Source organism: Leucoraja erinacea, chromosome 8 (genome assembly GCF_028641065.1).
Source record: "Leucoraja erinacea ecotype New England chromosome 8, Leri_hhj_1, whole genome shotgun sequence".
Classification (NCBI taxonomy): Eukaryota; Metazoa; Chordata; class Chondrichthyes; order Rajiformes; family Rajidae; genus Leucoraja; species Leucoraja erinaceus.
Window position 1 is genome coordinate 50,896,843 of NC_073384.1, and position 19,938 is coordinate 50,916,780.

Genomic DNA, 19,938 nt, shown 5'->3' on the forward strand with positions numbered 1-19,938 from the left:
ACAAGAGTTTGAAATTGCGTATGCTGTGCCAGGCTAGGCACACACTTGGATGAAATGGAAATTGGATCTATCTTGGCCTCTGCTAGCTTCTTGTTTTAACCTAATTAATTTCATTTCTGTTTTGCATCTTACAGTTACTGCATTTTTCTAATTGGTGACTAAACAAGTTAAAAGGTTAGTTAATCATTTGACTCTCTGATCACTGTCAATGTCAGCGCTGGAATGGTAGGAAAGGGAAGGACACTTTTAGGCCGTGCAGATTTCTAAGGAACTTTAGTAACTTCATAAAACAATTCATAGAATTATTTAAGGCTTTGCTAGGTATGCTGTACATTTTGATAATGCCAATAAAAGTATCTTTTCTGAAAAGTAGCACCTGTAGCACCCTGGGAAATGCAACCACTTTAGAACCTTCTGCCATGGAATCTGGATTAACAAAAGTCATTAGCATAGGGATTGCTCCATGTTGAATGCTTTGTCTGTAGATAAACAGATTCACACTCTTGATAGACACAAAAAGAGTAACTCAGCGGGACAGGCAGCACTGGAGAGAAGGACTGGGTGATGTTTTGGGTTGAGACCCTTCTTCAGACCTTCTCGAGATGCTGCCTGTCCTACTGCCTGTAGTTGCTCCTGGTGCCAATGCTTTGAGTTGCTCCTGGTGCCGATGCCTGGACTTGCTCCTGGTGCCAATGCTTTGAGTTGCTCCTGGTGCTGATGCCTGGACTTGCTCCTGGTGCCGATGCTGCTCCTTCCCATGCCGCCTTGTAGTTACTCCAGCATTTTGCATCTATCTTCGCTGCAAAACAACATCTGCAGTTCCTTCCTACACATTCCCACTCTTGATTGTCCTTCTGTGCAATTATGGTCGCTCCATAACAGGAAGGAATTGGAGGATTTGGAGATAGTGTAGAAGTTTACCAGAATGCAGAATAGAAAATATTAGCTATCAGGAGAGTTTGGAAAAACTTGGGTTGTTTTTTTGGAGCGTTGGGTGAGGTGAGATCTGATAGAAGTATATTAAATTTTGAGAGTAGAGTAAACAGTCAGAACATTACTCCTAGGGTGGGAATTTAAGATCAGAGGGCATAGCTTTAAGGTGAAAGGGGCAAAGTTAAAAAAAATATGTGCATGGAAAGATGTTAACACAGAGGAAGGTGGGTGCCTGCACCACATTAGTGAGATGTGGAGGGAGATGTACTATGGCTATTTCAGAAGCTTTCAGATGGGCACAAAGATATGCAGGGAATGGAAGGGTAATGACATGTATAGTCGGAATTAGCATCATATTGGCATGGACATTGTGGGCCGAAGGGCCTGTTCCTGTGCTGCACTGTTCTATGTAGAAACATGGAACTGCAGATGCTGGTTTAAAAAAACAGACACAAAGTGATGGAATAACTCAGAGGGTTGAGCAGCATCCCTAGACAACTGGGAAAAGGTGACATTTGGGATCAGAAGTCTGAATAAGATTCCTGACCCATAGCGTCCCCAATTCATGTTCTCCACGGATGCTGCCCCACCTGCTGAGTTACTCCAGCACTTTATGTCCATACTGTTCAATGTGCTCTGATCTACAGCCTCAGACAGCTGTTTGTCAGACTTTCTTTGTCACCCATCCTTTGTCTGCAGAGATGCAGCCTGACCTGCTGTGTTACTCCAGCACTTTGTGTTTGCCTTTTGTCATGGACTTTGATATCTTCTGTCAATGGGAAACATTCAAAGACATTCAATAAGTTAATGAAACAATAAAGGTTTTAAATTTGTTTAAAAGTTGATAATTTAAAATATTTTTAAAATAGTTAAAAACATCAGAGCAATTTTATGGTCACCTTTCATTGATTCATTACAAGTATAGTATGGTGCAACACAACTTTGGAATTAAATCGATTTACGAACAGGGTGATGGGTGTGGTGAGAAACTAAGCAGGTATATCAACACGTTTTGGACTTTTCTTTTTTTAATTTTTTATTATTATTTTTCGTTTTTGTCTTCTTATTTTTTTTAAGTTCTTACTTACTCACTCTTTGGTAGTTTAGGGGTTTACACTTTCACTATTTCTTTTACTTTCTCTCTTTCTTGCTCTCTTTCTCTTTTTCTATTTCATTCTTGTCAAATTAAAATGGAAGATGTACAATAATTGTATTTTGTCATATGCTGCGGTTTATACTAATGTACACTGCTTCTAATAAAAATATTAATTAAAAAAAAACCTCAACATTATATTCAACTAATTAAAAGTAAATGTAAATGAACACATTTTTCCCTTTACTCTTGCAGCTGTTCCTTTCCATTGAATTAAATTAATTCACTGTCCTTGTGCCAGGTCTAAGCTGGCACAGAAGTGGCATACTTAACCAACTCCATAGTACTGCTGACACTTTCCAAAAAACAATGAGAACATTGGGAGGGAACTGCACAATCAACTTATGTTTCCTTGAGCTCAGAAAAGTATTTTCAAATGTTAAGAAGATACTTGAATACATGCTGAGCAATGAGGGGCAGCACAGTGGTGCAGCAGTTACAGCTCCAGAGTTGTGGGTTCGATCCTGACTATGGATGCTGTCTGTATAGGATTTGTATGTTTTCCCTATCATCCCGTGAGTTTTCTCCAGATGCTCCGGTTTCTTCTCGCACTCCAAAGACGTATAGGTTAATTGGCTTTGGTAAAATTGTAATTTGTCCCTAGTTGGTAGGATAGTGTTAGTGTACGAGGTGATCGCTGGTCGGTTTGGACTCAGTGGGCCGAAAGGCCTGTTTCCACACTGTATCTCTAAATTCTAAAGTCTACGGGACCTGCAACTTTTTACCCACATCTTTTTAACAGTAGAATGATTGGCGGGCAAAAAGAATGGTGCAGGTCGACAATTAACGATGAAGATGCAATGTGAAGAATTTCAGCCTTTCTTTTTAAATTATGTGGTTAATCTTCCGACTTCTTGATTTGACTCCTGGAAATTCTGGGACAATCTGCGCAAAAAATTTGAAGTCAGAAAATGATGTCAAGAAGAACAAAGATTTTTTTTTCTCTTTTCCTGTTTGTGATGAAATGTGCCATTATCATGTTAATGCAGTGCAGATGAGATCTTAGCTTTTCTCTGGTTCTGTTTTTTTTTTGTTGAGAATCGTGAGAGGCTCCATTCTGTGATACAACACATGTGGTGACATCCAACGCCAGTACTGACTGCCCAGGGGATACTCAACAAGCAACTGCTTTCAGCCCTGCTAAACTGAAACATGACAGGTGGGCCTGCTAAAGCATTCCTTTAATTTCCATCATCCCTTTCAATACCTATTGTAGGATTAATCATGAATCGGTGGAAATGATAAACCAGTATGTAATGCCGTCTCCTGGAGAGTGGAGAATATGAGTTACTGGCGAAGTACAAAAAAATACAGTCAAAAATAATAGAGGAAGTTCTAACGGTATTTCCATGAGGTTCTAATTGAAAACAGTAGGAATGGCTCCATTTAAGATTTAATAATGCGTACATGTTTGACTGGCCACTTATTTTAACCCTTCGAGTAATGAAATATAATGTCATTAATTTTACATTTACAGTATAAAACTAATTTGTATGCATTCCTTAAGTGATCTAATGGAGTGGCCAGTGCCCACCCTGTTAATACAAAGGACTCCCAGGTCGGGCCATTCTTTAATTACACCAGGGATACTGTTGATCAATCTAGGATTATAGGGCTGACGGATAAAAGGATGGAAACATTGAGAACAAAAGTTGAGGGACGTCTGGCACCAAGATGTGTTGATGATGTCTATGCAGATGTTACTGGGCTACATTTTTCTACCCAGCCAAAAGGGAGATATTAAACGGGAGCCTTGTTGCAAGTGGATCTGTAAAGGTCGGTGAAGTATGGATTATTTCTCAATTCGTAGAGCTTTTGGAATTCAATTTGTTATTTGCATTTGATTTGGGAAATCGCAAAATATTCACAGGGATAGGTATGATTTAATCCTTCACTACTCTAATACAACAACAAAACTATTGAACTGGTTTAAAGTCAGAATATTACCTTATGAAGAGAACCAGTGCTGTTCAGTGTGAACAGCAGGCAAACCCACTCAGTAGTATTTCACAAGGTTATAACTTTGCTGGGATTTCCCTTTAATCTATTTTTTTAAATTCCTATCTGATATTTAGCAGCAGTATTAACCAATCTATTTTAAATTTCATGGTGCAGAATAATAAAGGCTGATTTAAAATACAGGTTGATTTGAAAAGTCTGTTCCTTGCAGACAAGGTTTTGAATTAGAAAATTACAAACACAATGGAATCTAATTTTTCGATGCTAACTTCCATTCTAAACAAAACGCTTAACTCCTAAAATCAATTAAATGCACTGGGTTTAAGGAGTGCTGGAGCTGGTCTTAACCTGAATTGTTGGCTTACTGCATTGAGTTTGCTGCGCAAACTTGGTAGAAAAATTGAAGCGTGCACCCGCAATAAGCTTGAGGGTTGTTAAGGAAGTAATTGCCAGATAAATTGTATTCTAGCTCATGTTAAAGTGGTGTTTGGTTCTGAAACAGCTTTGGAATAACTGGGGGGTATAAACAGGAAACTGAAAATGATTTTGAGTATCATTTAAAGGTGTACCTCCTCTGAACTGTTCCTGGATTCCCAGATCCATCTGACAACCATTCTTAAATGTGTTACTTTGTGTATGAGGCAGCCTCCACACCTTTTAGAATTCCTCCACACCTATTACACTGAATGTTCTCTCTTCATTAGGAGCCAGGGTCTGTAATCTTCATGTGAAGGAAGGAACTTCAGACGCTGATTTACACCAAAGATAGATACAAAATGCTGGAATAACTCAGTGGGTCAGGCAGCTTCTCTGGAGAAAAGAAATAGGTGACGTTTCTGGTCGAGACTCTTATTTGTAATCTTCATCACTTGCTTCCATCACACAAACCAGTCTCCCCCTCCACCGACTCCATCTACACTTCACTCTGCCTCGGGAAGGCAGCCAACATAATTATGAATCATTTGCCCCCAAGGCAATTCCTCAACTCCCTTCTCCTTTTTGGGCTAAAGATACAAAAGGTTGCAAGCACGTGCCGCCAGATTCCAGAATAGCTTCTTCCCCACTATAATCAGATTACTGATTGGTCCTGTAATAAGATAATGGTCCTGTCCCCATTCTCCATAATTACTTCACTGCGACCCTTGTACTTTTTTTATCTGCACTTTCTCTTTATTATTAAAAAAAATGTCCCCCTCACCTTAAACTTATGTCCTCTGGTTCTCGATTCCCCTACTCTGGGCAAGAGACACTGAGCGTTTACCCAATCTATTCCTCTCATGAATTTGTACACCTCTATAAGATCATCCCTCATTCTCCTGCGCTCCAAGGAATAGAGTCCTAGCCTGTTTTACCTCTCCCTATAGCTCAGGCTCTTGAGTCCTGTCGTGAATCTATGTTATTTCTTTAATATATAAAAAGTCATGTGTGCTGTCTTGGATATATACTCACTGACTGAGCCTTGACAGCTAGAAGTGCACAATGCTTTGGGTGATTCCTTTCTGTGAAATTCCATTTATTAGAAATGATCTTTCCTCTTTTTTCCAATGTTTTGGCTTCATGACATTATCTGTTTTTATTGTGAGATGTGTAATGAGAACCACTTAATTGTTCAATAGGAGGTTGTCACATAATAACATAATAATGTATCATGTTAGATGTTGCAATGTAGACCAGTCACCACCACCCACCCAGATCTACCTCGGCACCCCCCCCCCCCCCCAACAACTCCCCCCCCCCCCCCAAAAGCCACACTCAGCAAAATCAATAACCCCACTCTCACCATCGACGGCACCACTGTCTCCCCAGGCCTGCAACTTTGGCGTGATCTTTGATTCTACCCTCTCCCTTGAGCCTCACATCCGCCATGTCATTAAAACCTCCTTCTTTTATCTCCGCAACATCGCCAAACTCAGACCCTCTCTCACACCTCCCGCTGCTGAAAGACTAATCCATGCCTTCATCTCCTCCCGACTGGACTACTGCAACTCACTTCTCCTTGGCGTCAGCTCCACCTACATCAACTGACTCCAACTGGTCCAGAACGCAGCCGCCCGACTCATTACCCACACCAAATCCTGGCATCACATCACTCCAGTCCTCAAACAACTTCACTGGCTTCCCATCTCCCACCGGATCAACTACAAAATCCTGATCCTCACCTACAAAGTTCCTCCACCATCTGGCCCCCCCATATCTCACTGACCTCCTCTCCCCCTACCAACCCTCACGGTCCCTCAGATCCACATCAGCCGGTCTCCACTCCATCCACAAGTCCAACCTCCGCAGTTTTGGGGACAGAACCTTCTCCAGGGCAGCTCCCAGGCTCTGGAACTCCCTCCCCCAACTGATCCGCAATTCCGTGTCCCTCACCATCTTCCAGTCCCGCCTCAAGACCCATCTCTTCACCTCTGCCTATCCTTAGCCCCACATCCCCCTCCCTTTTCATCTGTGCATTAATTGTCTCATATTGTGTTTTGTATTGAATTCTGTCTTTACTTTGTGTACTAGTCATGTCTCTACTATTTATTTAATTCCCCTTATATGTTTTTCCTCTACCTGCTAAATTTTTGTAAGGTGTCCTTGAGACTCTTGAAAGGCGCCCATAAATAAAATGTATTATTATTATTATTATTATATCCCCTGCAGAACAAAACTAAACTTCTCAATAGTCACACAAACACATTTTTACATGAAGCAGAATGAGGTTACCCTGTGCACCAAAATGTGTTTGGAGAAGCTTCTACTTTAAGGACCATATGCTCACAGTGAAGTCTGGATTTCAAATCTCAAGTATTTTTCAAGCAATAATTTAAAAAGAACTGCTGCTAACTATTTTTTTAAAAGCCAATCACAATGATATAATTATTTCTAGCTAATTTTCCAACAGAACTATTCAGATTGATTGAGAAACTTTGCTAATTCCTGACACATTAGTAGTATATTATTTCTCCTTTTTTATCGCACCAGAGACCTGGGTTCAATCCTGACTACAGGTACTGTCTATATGGAGTTTGTACGTTCTTCCTGTGTTCGCCTGGGTTTCCTCCAGCTGCTCCGTTTTCCTTCCACACTTCAAAGACATACACGTTTGTAGGTTAATTGGCTTTGGTAAAAATTGTAAAATTGTCCCTGGTGCGTAGGATAGTGTTAGTGTAAGGGGTGATTGCTTCATAAATCATAAATGGAAATCATAAAAGCTATGCAGGTGGATACATTTCCCCAGCCTGATCAGGTATATCTAAGGACACTATGAGAGAAGAAATCGCAGGAGTTGTGACTGAGACACATGAATCATCATTAGACGTGGATGCAAAGCCAGAAGACTGGAGAGTGGTTGAGGATGGTGTCACATGCAGCGGCAGGCAGTTGGCAGGCTGTTTGGTGAATTTTTGGAACTTAGTCAGCGCCAAAGCATGGCGACATGTGTACTGCCTAGGTGAGATCTGCTGTATGTTTTTACCGGGTTGTATGCCAAACAATGCATGTTACCTCGGTACATGTGACAATGAAGTATCGTTGAATCCATTATCTATTTAAGAAAGGCTACAAAGAAAAACCTGCGATCTATAAAGCAGTAAGCCTAACATCTGTGCTAAGAAAGTTACTGAAAAGGATTCTCGGGGATAAGATATGTATGGATTTGGAAAGACGTGGGGTTGATTAAAGATAGTTAGCATGATTTTGTGTGTTGGTGATCTTGTCTCACAAATCTGATTGAAGTTACCAAGAAGGTTGATGAAAGCAGGGTCATAGACATATTCTATTTGGACTTCAGCAAGATCTTTAACAAGGCTCTCTTGGTAGTCTGCTCTGGAGAGCTAGCTAACTGGATATGGTATAATAGGCTGTTGTCTTAAATAGTCTTTCTTGGTTTCTTGTTCCAGAAGTTTTAACCTTTAGTTCAAATTAGTTTTCCCTGACTTTCCTTCTCACACTAACCTAATGTTAACCTATGTGCACTGGAATTTAAATTCATCAGTATGGTTAAGTCTGTGAAGTCAAGAGAATCATGGACATACATTAGAATTAAGTGATACAAACTGTATCTACTCACATCAAGACATCACAGCTTATGAAAAGCCATGGGAAACACATGGCTGCTCATTGCCTAATGCCAGCAACAAACCCACCATCCCCCTTGAGAGCTGTGGTAATAAGAATCAGATTCACTTCACAAGGTACAGATAGGAGGCCCTCTCTTTAATCCTGTATTTGGGAGCTGTCTACTTGAGTGGTACTGGCAGGTAATTTCAGATAGGTTTAATTTCAAATTCACCATTGGCCCTAACTGGAAAATTGGTCGACTACCCAAACTTCCAGGTCACCTCATGCACAGATGCAATAATATTGTAAAATATAAGAGCGGCTCATTGAGAAGCAATACGGGTCATAGACATAGAGAAGCAATACGCTCCTCAATAGGGTCACTGATGGGCGGTGGGCGGCGCGACTCTCGTCAGCAGCGGCCTCTGCAGCCCGTCCGCGTTTTATTATTTTCTGTCTATGTTTTTATGTAGTTTTTTTTTTTTTTTTTTGTTGTTTTGTTTTGGGTGTGGGGGTGTGGGGGGGGGGGGGGGGGGGGGGTGGGAGGGGGAAACTTTTAAATCTCTCCCTGCACGGGAGACCCGACCTTTTCTCGTCGGGTCTCCGTTATCGTTGGGGCTGCAATGAGGAGCGGCCTCCAACAGGAAGAGACCGGGGACTCTGGTGCCGACGACTCACCTCATCGTCGCGGAGCTGGCCGAGTCCGGAGCGGGTGGAGCGGTGGAGGAGCGCTGCTGCAGCTGCTGCTGCTGCGGCCCGACCTCCGGAGATTCAGAGGCTTCAACTGCGGGTCTGCGGACGGCGGCACCGGGAGCCCGCGGGTCCCTGGAGGGAGACCGCTTTTCAGGGCTCTCGCAACGGCGACTTCTCCCGCCCGAGTTGCGGGGTCGAAGAGCTCCTGGAGCGGGGCCTGACATCACCGCCCCGCGCGGCTTGGAATGGCCGCGGGACTCTGCGAGCGCACGCCGGGGGCTCTAACACCAAGACCCGGTGTGCGACCTCGCACCACCCGGCGTGGCTTTAATGGCCGCGGGACAATCGCCATCGCCAGCCGGGGGCTTTGACTTTGACTCTGACATCGGGGGGGGGGGGGGGGGGGGGGGGGGGGAGAGTGCAGTGGAGAGATACGTTTATTTGGCCTTCCATCACAGCAATGTGATGGATGTTTATGTAAATTATGGTGTGTCTTGGGTCTATTTGTTTGTAATGTATGGCTGCAGAAACGGCATTTCGTTTGGACCTCAAGGGGTCCAAATGACAATTAAATGTATCTTGTATCTTGTATCTTGATGTGGCTGCTTCAGAATTGAGAAAAACTAGTCAAATCTTGCATGCTGCAGGATTCTGTTTATTTAAGCCAAGCAAATGTTGTTTTGAAGCAGGCACAATGAATTCCTGGCAACAAGGAGGACTCATGTGGTGTAAATCTTAGATGTTGCATACATCGGTGCAGACCATGTACCCAGACCTCAGTCATTGAGGGGGTAGTTGAGGCAGGTAGTATCGTAACGATTAAGAAACATTTGGAGAGGTACATAGATAGGGTAGGTTTAGAGTGATATGAGCCAAAAGCAGGCAGGTGGGACTAGTGTAGATGGGGCATGTTGGTCGGCGTGGGCAAGTTTGGCCAATGGGCCTGTTTCCATGCTCTATGACTATGACACCATAACAGGCTGCTGATAATCTAGCTCAAGTTCATGTGGCAGTAACCAAGACAAACCAAGACAGAGGCGAAGTAAGAACAAGATGGTAGAAACTCAGAGCCTGAAGCAGAGGTTGTCATTGCAATAAAGAGAAAACAGGCAGCACAGTGTCACAGCAGTAAAGCTGCTGCCTCACAGCGCCAGAGACCCGGGTTCAATCCTGACTATGTGTGCTGTTTGTGCAGAGTAGCTTCATTCTCCCTGTGACCACGTGGGCTTTGTACGAATAATCCGGTTTCCTCCCAAATTGCAGACATGCAGGTTTGTAAGTTGATTTGCTTCTGAAAATTAATCCTAGTATGAAAGGAATGAGTAAGAAAGTGGGATAACATAGAACTAGTGTGAACGGGTGATCAATGGTCGGCATCTACTCGGCCCACAAATGGTCAGCGTCTACTCGGTGGGCCAGAGGGCCTGTTTCTCTAAGCTGAACTAAAGCTCTTGCAATAGAGTGCAGGTCAGAACAGGCAAGATGCTTCCATTCCAATGTTAACTTCCAGCAGCAGCACCAGTAGCTCAGGGTTGGAGATGGTTTAGTTTTGCTGATACTTGTATTGGTCCTTATGTGAATAGGAGGTCAGATCTTTGAGCTGCAAACAGTTGGGCAAATTTTACATGCGATGGCAGAAGGCAGGGTTAGACCACAGTGACTATGAGATAGTTGGCTGCTCTTTCTTGCAATTATCTGTGGCTCGAGTGATAAGAATATTCAGGGCTACAGTCTCCCAGTAGGTGATGTGAATGAATCTCATGATATTTATTTCGAGGATGGCTTTGAAGGACTGTATTTTGCCTCTCCATTTCATTACTCTTTTGGTACATGGGTATGTATTAGCCAGATGCACACAGTGCTCATTGCACCTTGGTAAGTTCTATTGTAGCCAGTGCCTCGGTACTGAAAATATTATCCACCACAAGGTCACTCCTTTTTCTATCTGCTCCCGTCCAGAAGAAGGTACAGAAGCTTGAACGTATGCACCACCAAACTCAGGAACAGCTTCTTCCCTTCCGTTATCAGGCTTCTGAACAATCCTGCCAAGAGCTAGGGTACTGTCCGATTCACCTCTACCCCATTGTGGACATTGGACCATGTCTATGGAATGGAGACGCTGCAATGCTGAGAACTATATTCTGCACTCAGCATCTTCCCCTTTGCTCTTTTCATTGTACTTGAGTTTGACGTGATTGTATTTAAGTATGGTTTATCCAATCTGTTTGGATTCAATTTCAATTTCAATGAACTTTATTTATCCGTTAGGATCTTTGGTTTCTGCAGCCATACAACAAAAATAAACAATTTTACAAGACACACAACCAACCCAATTCACACAGACATCCATCACAGTGAATCTCCTCCTCACTGTGATGGAAGGCAAAGTCTCGTCTCTCCCCTGCTCTCCATCCTCTCGCAATGTAAAAGCCCCCAGCGGGCGATGGTAAGTCCCGTGGCCGTTAAGGCCGCGCCAGTGATGTAAGGCCCTGCTCTGGGTCTTAATGATGTAGCCCCCGGCGGGCAATGGCAAGTCCCGCTGCCGATAAAGCCATGCCGGGTGATGTCAGGTCCCGCTCCAGGTCGTTTTCAGCCCCGCAACTCGGACGGGAGAAGCTGCCGCAGCGGGAGCTCCGTAAAGCAGTCTCCCAGCAGGGATCCGCGAGCTCCCGATGTCACCGTCCACAGGCCTGCAACTGGAGCCTCTGAAGTCTGGTCGCAGCCGCGCGCCACTACAGTTCCCCACGCTCCAAGCTGGCCAGCCCCCCCGATGGTAAGCGCGCAGCTCCACGACTGGAGCACTAGGTTGTTCCGGCTGGAGGCCGCTCCACGGTGCTAGGCCCGAACGACAACAGAGACCCAACAAGGAAAAGGTCGGGTCTCCCGTGCTGGGAAGAGACCCAAAAGTTTCCCGCCCCGCCCCCCACATATACACAGCCAAAAACAACACAAAAACAATATAAAAACCACAGCAAACTACACATTGAATGGGATACATGCAAAACAAACTTTTCTGGCGATAATAACCCTAAACTTAAACCTATCACTGAACAGAGTTAGGAGCAAAGTCACCATTGATGCTTCCGCCACCTGACCAAGATATACCCCACGTATAATTCTCTTGTCCTTCTCAACACCTAAAACCCCTGTCTTATGGTGCGAGTCCACCCACGAGGGATCCCGAGTTTAAAACAACTCAAACTCGTGGTAATCACGTAGAATTAACATAGCGGGAACGTTGGAACTCGTAACGCTAACGGCAGGTACTCGGGAAACTTGTTAACTTGTGAAAATCTTTCAACATGATGAAAGATTTCCACGAGTCAAATTTACCCTTGAAGTAAACATTTTAAACTTTTAAACTCGTTGAAAGGACGTAGTAGCCCGTGAGCTTACCGTAGTGACTCCTGAGTCTACCGTGGGCACTGTTTAACTCAGCGGAACAGGCAGCATCTCTGGGGAGGAGGAATGGGTGAAGGGATGACATTTCCAAAATTCTGCTGCATCTTTGTGTTACTCCAGTACTGTGTGTTCACTTTTTGTCAACCAGCATCTGCTCCAGAGTTGTGGACATCACCGGAGGGGCAGAGGCAGACATAAAAAGTAGAACCAAGAAGGCTAGGGTGGTGTTTAACATGCTCAGGAAGATCTGGAGCTCAAAACACATCTCAATCAACACCAAATTACGCATCTTTAACTCAAATGTGAAACAGGTGAAGCTGTATGGATCAGAGACATGGAAAACAACAAAACACACTACAAACAGGCTGCAAACATTCACTAACACCTGCCAGAGGAGAATACTTAACATCTGGTGGAGAGACAAAGTAAGCAATGTGGACCTGTGAAAAGAATAAGCCGGGAGCCCATTGACTTAAAAAATTTGAAGGAGAAAATGGAGTTGGATTGGACACACTCTCAGGAAACCTGCCACAAACATTTCCCAGCAAGCCCTGAAATGGAACCCCCAAGGAAAAAGGAAAAGAGGTCGCCCCAGGAACAGGTGGAGAAGAGGTGTCCAGACAGAAATGTCTGAGAGTAGGCTCACCTGGGGAGCTCGAAAGAACTGCCAACAACCGAGTGAGGTGGCGGACATTTGTCAATGGCCTATACTCCCTGGAGGAGTGCATTGACTGACATTTCCAGCAACTTGCCCAAAATGGAGCACTTGTTGCAGATGCACACTATATTTTTGAGGGAATTTGGAAAGAAGGTATTTGTCTCACTCTTTTTGGATGGTTATCATCTTTTTTTAATGAAATTGCTGCATGGATTTTGAATGCAGAAATGAAAAAAAGATAGCACCACTGCAAAAATGGGACCAGCTCACTATTGCTGTCATATTAAAAAAATTATTTTTATTGTTAGATGATGCAAGGGACAACCAGTTCCTGATGATTCAGGATTTGTGTGGACGATGTCTCCTCCCCAAACCGTCCTCGGAGTTGGGACATTTCAGTGTTGAATATCACACACAACAGGCAGGTCCAATGGTTAACAGTAGTGAAGATCTGAGTTAGGACTCCATCAACGTGTTGCAGATACTTCCACACCAGCCATCTTGTTTAGAATACTCCCTGTCAGTTGTCGCAGAACAATGAATAAATTGGCCTTGCATAAACAAACCCAAAGAGCCTTAGTTTACTTTAATATTTTGCATTAGAGGTATGGTGCAGAAACAGGCCCTTTGTCCAACCGAGACTGCATCAACGAGTGATCACCCCATACACTAGCACTATCCAGCACACTAGGGACAATTTACAATTTTTACCGAAGCCACTTATCCTACAAACCTGTACATCTTTAGAGTGTGGGAGGAAACCGGAGGAAACCCATGCGGTTACAGGAAGAACTTGCAAACTCCGTACAGACAGCAGCTGTAGTTAGGGTCGAACCCGGGTCTTTGGTGTTGAAAGGCAGCAGCTCTACCGTCATGCCACTGTGCTCCCCCCCAAGCCTTTTGTTCCTTTTTTCAAATGTTCTCCCTTCTGTACTAAAGATGCTGACGCATGCCGCAATACAACACTGGCTGCCTGTCCTTTTCCCTTTCCTTGTTTTTTAATGTGTGAATTGATTCAATTTATAACTATTCAGCCACTGGGGCCCCACAGCCAAGCTCACTACTTACATGAGTGGATGGGACAAGAAAAATCTGTGGAAGCCACAGCAACAGAATTGAGAGTAGACATCCCAGCATCTTCAACTTATCTTCCTATTGTAGAGTTGCAGAGATCTGTCTCCATTCCCAGCTATAAATGGTTAGTTCAGTACAAATGAAGACATTCCAGCTTGCCTTGCTCAATCATAGCCCAGACAGTGAAGTGATTTGGATTTGTGTTATTACCAATAATATCATTATGCACAGTCATCAAAAAGTTTGAAGAAATAAAAGTGAAACAACTTCTTTTTAAATCACGGCGTTGCTGTAATTGGAGAATAGAAAGGTTTCTCCATTGGTAGTGCAAAATGTATTAGCCTAGTTTGATGAGTATTTCTCTTGCAGAAAGTACTGCATGAACCCAAAGGACAGCAAAAAAAAACTGAAAATCAGAAATGAATGGGCTCATTCTCTTCCAAAACTCACACAATTTAACAGGAAAACATCATCAAGATGCTATGTGTTGCCTCACTAAAACCTACTGCAACGTCACAGATTAATCCTTCCAGGGCTGATTCAAAACCATTTGACCGGTATTTAAACTACAATGTCTCGTTTCACTGAGGCATGTTGACAAAGTCATGTTTTATTCTATTACTTCTTATGTGTAATGTATGAATTCATGGCTTATGCAACTAAATAATTAGCTCATTCAGCGCATGGAACAGCTCCATCAATCTTTACAGTTGACTGATATGGCAAAAAGTGAATTATGCCTCTTATTGTCCCAGACTCTAGATGCAGCAATGTAACCGGAATACGGATACCAGCAGATAAACTCCCAACAAAAGCAAATCAGTCCAATTTGTCAATATTGGGCAAGTTATATTTAAAACTATCATGTGTAGGAAAGAACTGCAGATGCTGGTTCAAATCAAAGGTAGACACAAAATGCTGGAGTAACTCAGCAGGACAGGCAGCATATCTGGAGAGAAGGAATGGGTGACATATTGGATCGGGACCCTTCTTCAGACTGAAGAACTAAAACTATCATATTTTAAATCACAAAATAACAAAAGTCAAGTTGTGGAAAATATGGGATTGTTTTTTAAAGAGTACTGTAGGTGTCCCTTACTTCAACCTTTTATACAGTGTTTAACAAAGCTTCTATACAATAACTCTGATTGGTGTCTGGTCAAAGGTGTGGCACGGTGGCATGGGTAGAGTTGCTGCCTTACAATACCAGTGACCCAGAGTTAATCCTGACCATGGGTGCTGTCTGTACGGAGTTTGTACGTTCTCCCCGTGACGTGTGTGGGTTTTCTCCGGGATCTCCGGTTTCCTCCCACACTCCAAAGATGTACAGGTTTGTAGGTTAATTGGCTTGGTATAATTGTAAATTGTCTCTAGTGTGTATAGGATGGTGTAAGTGTGCAGGGATCGCCGGTCGGAGTAGACTTGGTGGGCCAAAGAGTCTGTATTTCTAAACTAAACTAAACTTTTTGTCAATGGTAGTGCAATAGGGAAGTCATTCAAGATTCGTAGTAAATCCAAGAGTTCTAGGAAACTTGGATGAACTTGAAAGTGAGAAAGCACTTGAGTAGAGTATAAAGGATGCATGAGTAAATTGATCTACTGTAATAGATAATTAAGTGGGGATAGTATGATGAAACACAAACAAAGCTGTAGTTTACAGACGGGCTAACAACTGCACAAACAAGAGACACAAAATTTGCTGATTTTGGAATTATGAGCATAACACAAAGTGCTGGAGGAACTCAATGGGTCAGGCAACATCTGTGGGGGGAATGGACAGGAGATGTTTTGGGTCAGGAACCTTCTTCAGTCTGAATAAGGGTCCCGACCTAAAACGTCAAATATGGAGATTCAATGGTAAGTTGTGTTGTACCATTGAAGAAATGTTTGATATATTTGAGGATATGTTATATATTTCTCCTCCTTTTTAGGTTCTCAACAACTGCAAAGAATCTGTTTTATTAACACTGTCATCACTTCAGTATATTAAATATCTACACGAGGTTGTAATCTCTAGTGCTGCATCCTTGGTGCTTCCAATTTTGATGGTGAAAAGAATAGGAGATGTAGTAAATCCCTAGTTGCCAATTTCTTCCTATGGGACTCTTAAAAGCTGAGCCTCAAAAAAAGAAGAAAAAATAGTTTCTGAGTATCGATCATTAAGATCATAAGGTCACAAGGAACAGGAGTAGAATCAGGCCATTCGGCCCATCAAGTCCACTCCGCCATTCAATCATGGCTGATCTATCTCTCCCTCTTAACCCCATTCTTTTGCCTTCTCCCCATAATCTCTGACACAAGTACTAATCAAGAATTTATCTATCTCTGCCTTAAAAATATCCACTGACTTGGCCGCCACAGCCTTCTGTGGCAAAGAATTCCACAAATTCACCACCTGATTATTAGTAGCTAATCTATTCCAACCAGCTTCAGATGCAGATGTTAGCCTTCCTGTAGCTTCTGGAACTGTGACCACCATTCTGATACATGACAAAAACACTTTCTTATTGTCAAGTACAAATTGCTCAATTTAGCAACTGCGTGAAAATTTTCATCAGTAGTCTGAAGAATTTCTCATGTGATACTTTAATAAGCGAATATAGATTGCATCATTTACTACTGTCACATGTACTCGGATAATGAAAGCTTTGATTTGCATGCTATTCAATTAAAATAGATCAAATTAGATAAAACTATAAATCAGATAATGCCACAAATCAGATAATACTACACTATGGATACATGAAGAATTGGACTAAAAATTGATAGCTGATAAGTACAATAATGGCAACTTATAGTTGTTACACTCACCTTGCCTGTCATTGTGAATTCATCAAACTTTAGCCACGTGTCAAATACTTCCATGGACTGGTTAATGGTAATTAAGTCTCCTCCTGTCGCTAAACTTGTGACTAATTTTGTTCAGACACATATTGACATAACTCGCTGAGATCGATATAATCTCTTATTTCTAGTAACTTCTTGATCCTTCATAATTTGATGTTCCTGCAACTTTTTCAAATCTATTCATTTCAAGGATTCTAGCAATGGGTTGATGAGGCAAATAAAGGCCTAGTGGTGTTGCTGTCTTCCAAGCAATAGATTGTCGAACAAGTTTCTGCCTTCGATTTTCTGCCTTCGATTTTCTGACCTTCTCATTCCTCTACCTCTTCGCCCGTGGAATGGCTTCCGATTCCCTCTTTGCTGTAAGTTCCTCCCTGAGGATTCACCTCTGACCCTCCCACTCATTCAACCTCATCTCGAGCCACGAGTCACCCCCCTTCCTTCTCTTATCTGGAGCACACGAGAAATCTTTTGACTCACAAAATCTTGTTCATTTTCTGCACCTTTATTGAGGATTCTTAAAGTGCAGGAAATTATGCTGAAACATAAATTATGAGTTGTGGTTAAGAAATTAAGCAGTAAGGAGTTCAATGTGGACTTATAGATCCAGATCTTATTTGTATCATGGTATTGCTTTTGTGTTGGTAAACAGTACATTTCTGATCTCTCTGTGTGTTAGATTCATTTTAATAGCCTCGTTTTTTTATTCCTTTCCGATGTAAAATTGCTTTTTCTATTCAAGATAGAACAACACTATTATTCTAAATGAGCAAAGCTGTTTTTAACAACATTCATCCACTCAGTGTTCAGAGGCACTGTTCAACAGGGTATTTGGATAAGAAGTAAGTCAGAAGCCAGCCAGCAGGTATGTGTTTGGAATATTTCTCACAGCTCATTTGTGAGATGTTAGACATTTGTGATCTCACCCAATGTGTACATTCCACCTTCCTCCCAGTCACTTCTCCCACTGGCATGCACCATCCTAACCATGCAGTTTATCATACCATGATCCGTGAGCAGGGCGGCACATACCACCATTGAACAGCACAAACTTTCTGATGGCTCTCTTGGCTGGAAATCCGATATACAATTATAGTACATAAACCACATACCGCATGGCACCAGCACTGTGAACAAAGCTGACGTCTAACATGCAAAACTGAAAGATGATAGTTGCAGCCGTACATGATGAATATCTCTAAGTGTGACAGTCATCTAAACGGAGACATTCCTTCCGAATTCTATTAATTATCCATGACAATCCATTGTCTATCAAGTATCATTTTTCATCTCACATTACCACATCTAATGTAGAACTAAGTAGATTTTGTGTAAGGCTTTGAGTAAACCGCTACTACTTTACACCAGCTACTTTACGATACTTGTGTACTATATACTATGTAATTGTACACTATTATACTATACCAGCTACTATACTAAACATCTACTATAAAAAGGATGCCATTCAGAAAACAAGACAAAAATCTATTTTTTTTCTTACTTCTTGACAATCTCTGCTTCCTCTTTCTATTTATAATTGTAAAAAGCAATTTATTTGATTTCCTCATTTAGGGTATTACAGGAGGTGTTTCAAATGGGTGATTATCTTTGATCAATTGCCCTATTCAAACCCACCCTTAAGTTTTGCGGGCTTTTCTGTACATTTTCTATATCATGAATATTTGGAGATTTCTGTGTCCAGTGTAAATTCTATGGGCAAAGGCGTAAAAATTTCCATCTTGCAAAGTTTATATTGATTGCTTTTTTTTTCATGACTAGGATCTCTTGACTGCAGAAAAACTGTCTTAAAAATCCAGCATTTTCAAAAAGCATACATGCTTTTAGTATCAGATCACTTTAACATTTATTTTTAAAAGGACATGCATTACCGAATGTACATGGTCGACCAACACGTATGTGGAGAGGCAATGCACATCAATAACCCAAAGAAAAGTTAATAAAAGCAAGGACCTTTCCACACAGTAGTGAAATGCTCTGGTATTCCATGACTCTTAGTCTCATTCTTTGGCATTAATGAAATACTTTTATCGAATAATTCAAGTGGCACATTCCAGTTGAAGGAAGTAAGTGCTGAGGGAAGCACTGAGGATCGGTGAAGCCACCACAAAGGTTTTGTGGGGAAAAACCACCATCTAGGGTCTTGCCGCCACTAGATATTAAGGGGGTGGGTCGATGTAACAGCTCTGTTGGTGTATTCACCCAAGCGGAAAAGTGAATGACATTAACTCATTGTAGAATGTATAGAATTTATGGTACAAGAACGAAAAGAAAGAACAAATAACCCCATTTCCCCTTTCTCTCACCACCCTTTCCAGCATTCTGACTGGTTGCATCGTGACCTGGTTCGGCAATTTGAACGTCCAGGAGCGAAAAAGACTACAAAATGTTGTGACCACTGCCCAGTCCATCACCGGCTTTGACCTCCCCACCGTCGAAGGGATCTATCATAGTCGCTGCCTCAAAAAGGCAGCCAAAATCATCAAGGACCCACACCATCCTGGCCACACAATCATCTCACCACTGCCATCAGGAAGAAGGTACAGGAGCCTGAAGACTGTAACATCCAGGTTCAGGAACAGCTTCTTCCACACAGCCATCAGGTTATTAAACACAACGAATAAGCTATGAGCTCTGATCTGCAAAATACTGTATTATTATTTGTTATTTGCATTATATTTGTTATTTATTGAACTTTTTATTTTTTTTCCCCATTATGTACAATGTTTACATATTCACACATTCTGTTGTGCTGCAGCAAGTAAGAATTTAATTGTACCATCTGGGACATATGACAATAAAACACTCTTGACTCTTGCCCTATATCCCCTTCCCTAGTTTCGCATTTCACTTCTCTGCTCCCCTTATCTAACACCATTTTGTCTCCCTCTCATTGTCCACCCATATGCCAATTAACCTTCCCCCCCCCCCCCCCCCTGTATCCACCTATCACTTGCCAGGCTTTGCCCTGCCCCCACTTCTTTTCCAGCTTTCTCCCGCCTACTACAATGAAGGACAGCTCTAACCTAAAAGGTCACCTAATCATGCTCTCCAGAGATGCTGCCTGACCCACAGAATTACTCTAGCACTTTGAGATTTTTTTAAACAAAAAACAGTATCTACAATACTACAGAACCACATAAATTACTCCAGATGTGGC

At 42.3% G+C, this 19,938-nt stretch overlaps 1 long non-coding RNA gene across 1 annotated transcript; it reads left to right on the forward strand.

Annotated features, from left to right (window-relative positions):
• Positions 1 to 1,039: 1,039 nt before the first annotated feature.
• On the forward strand, positions 1,040 to 19,432 carry LOC129699685 (uncharacterized). The gene is made up of 3 exons (XR_008723912.1): positions 1,040 to 3,862; positions 17,503 to 17,625; positions 19,097 to 19,432. It is a non-coding gene; the product is annotated as an uncharacterized LOC129699685 (long non-coding RNA).
• Positions 19,433 to 19,938: the final 506 nt, after the last annotated feature.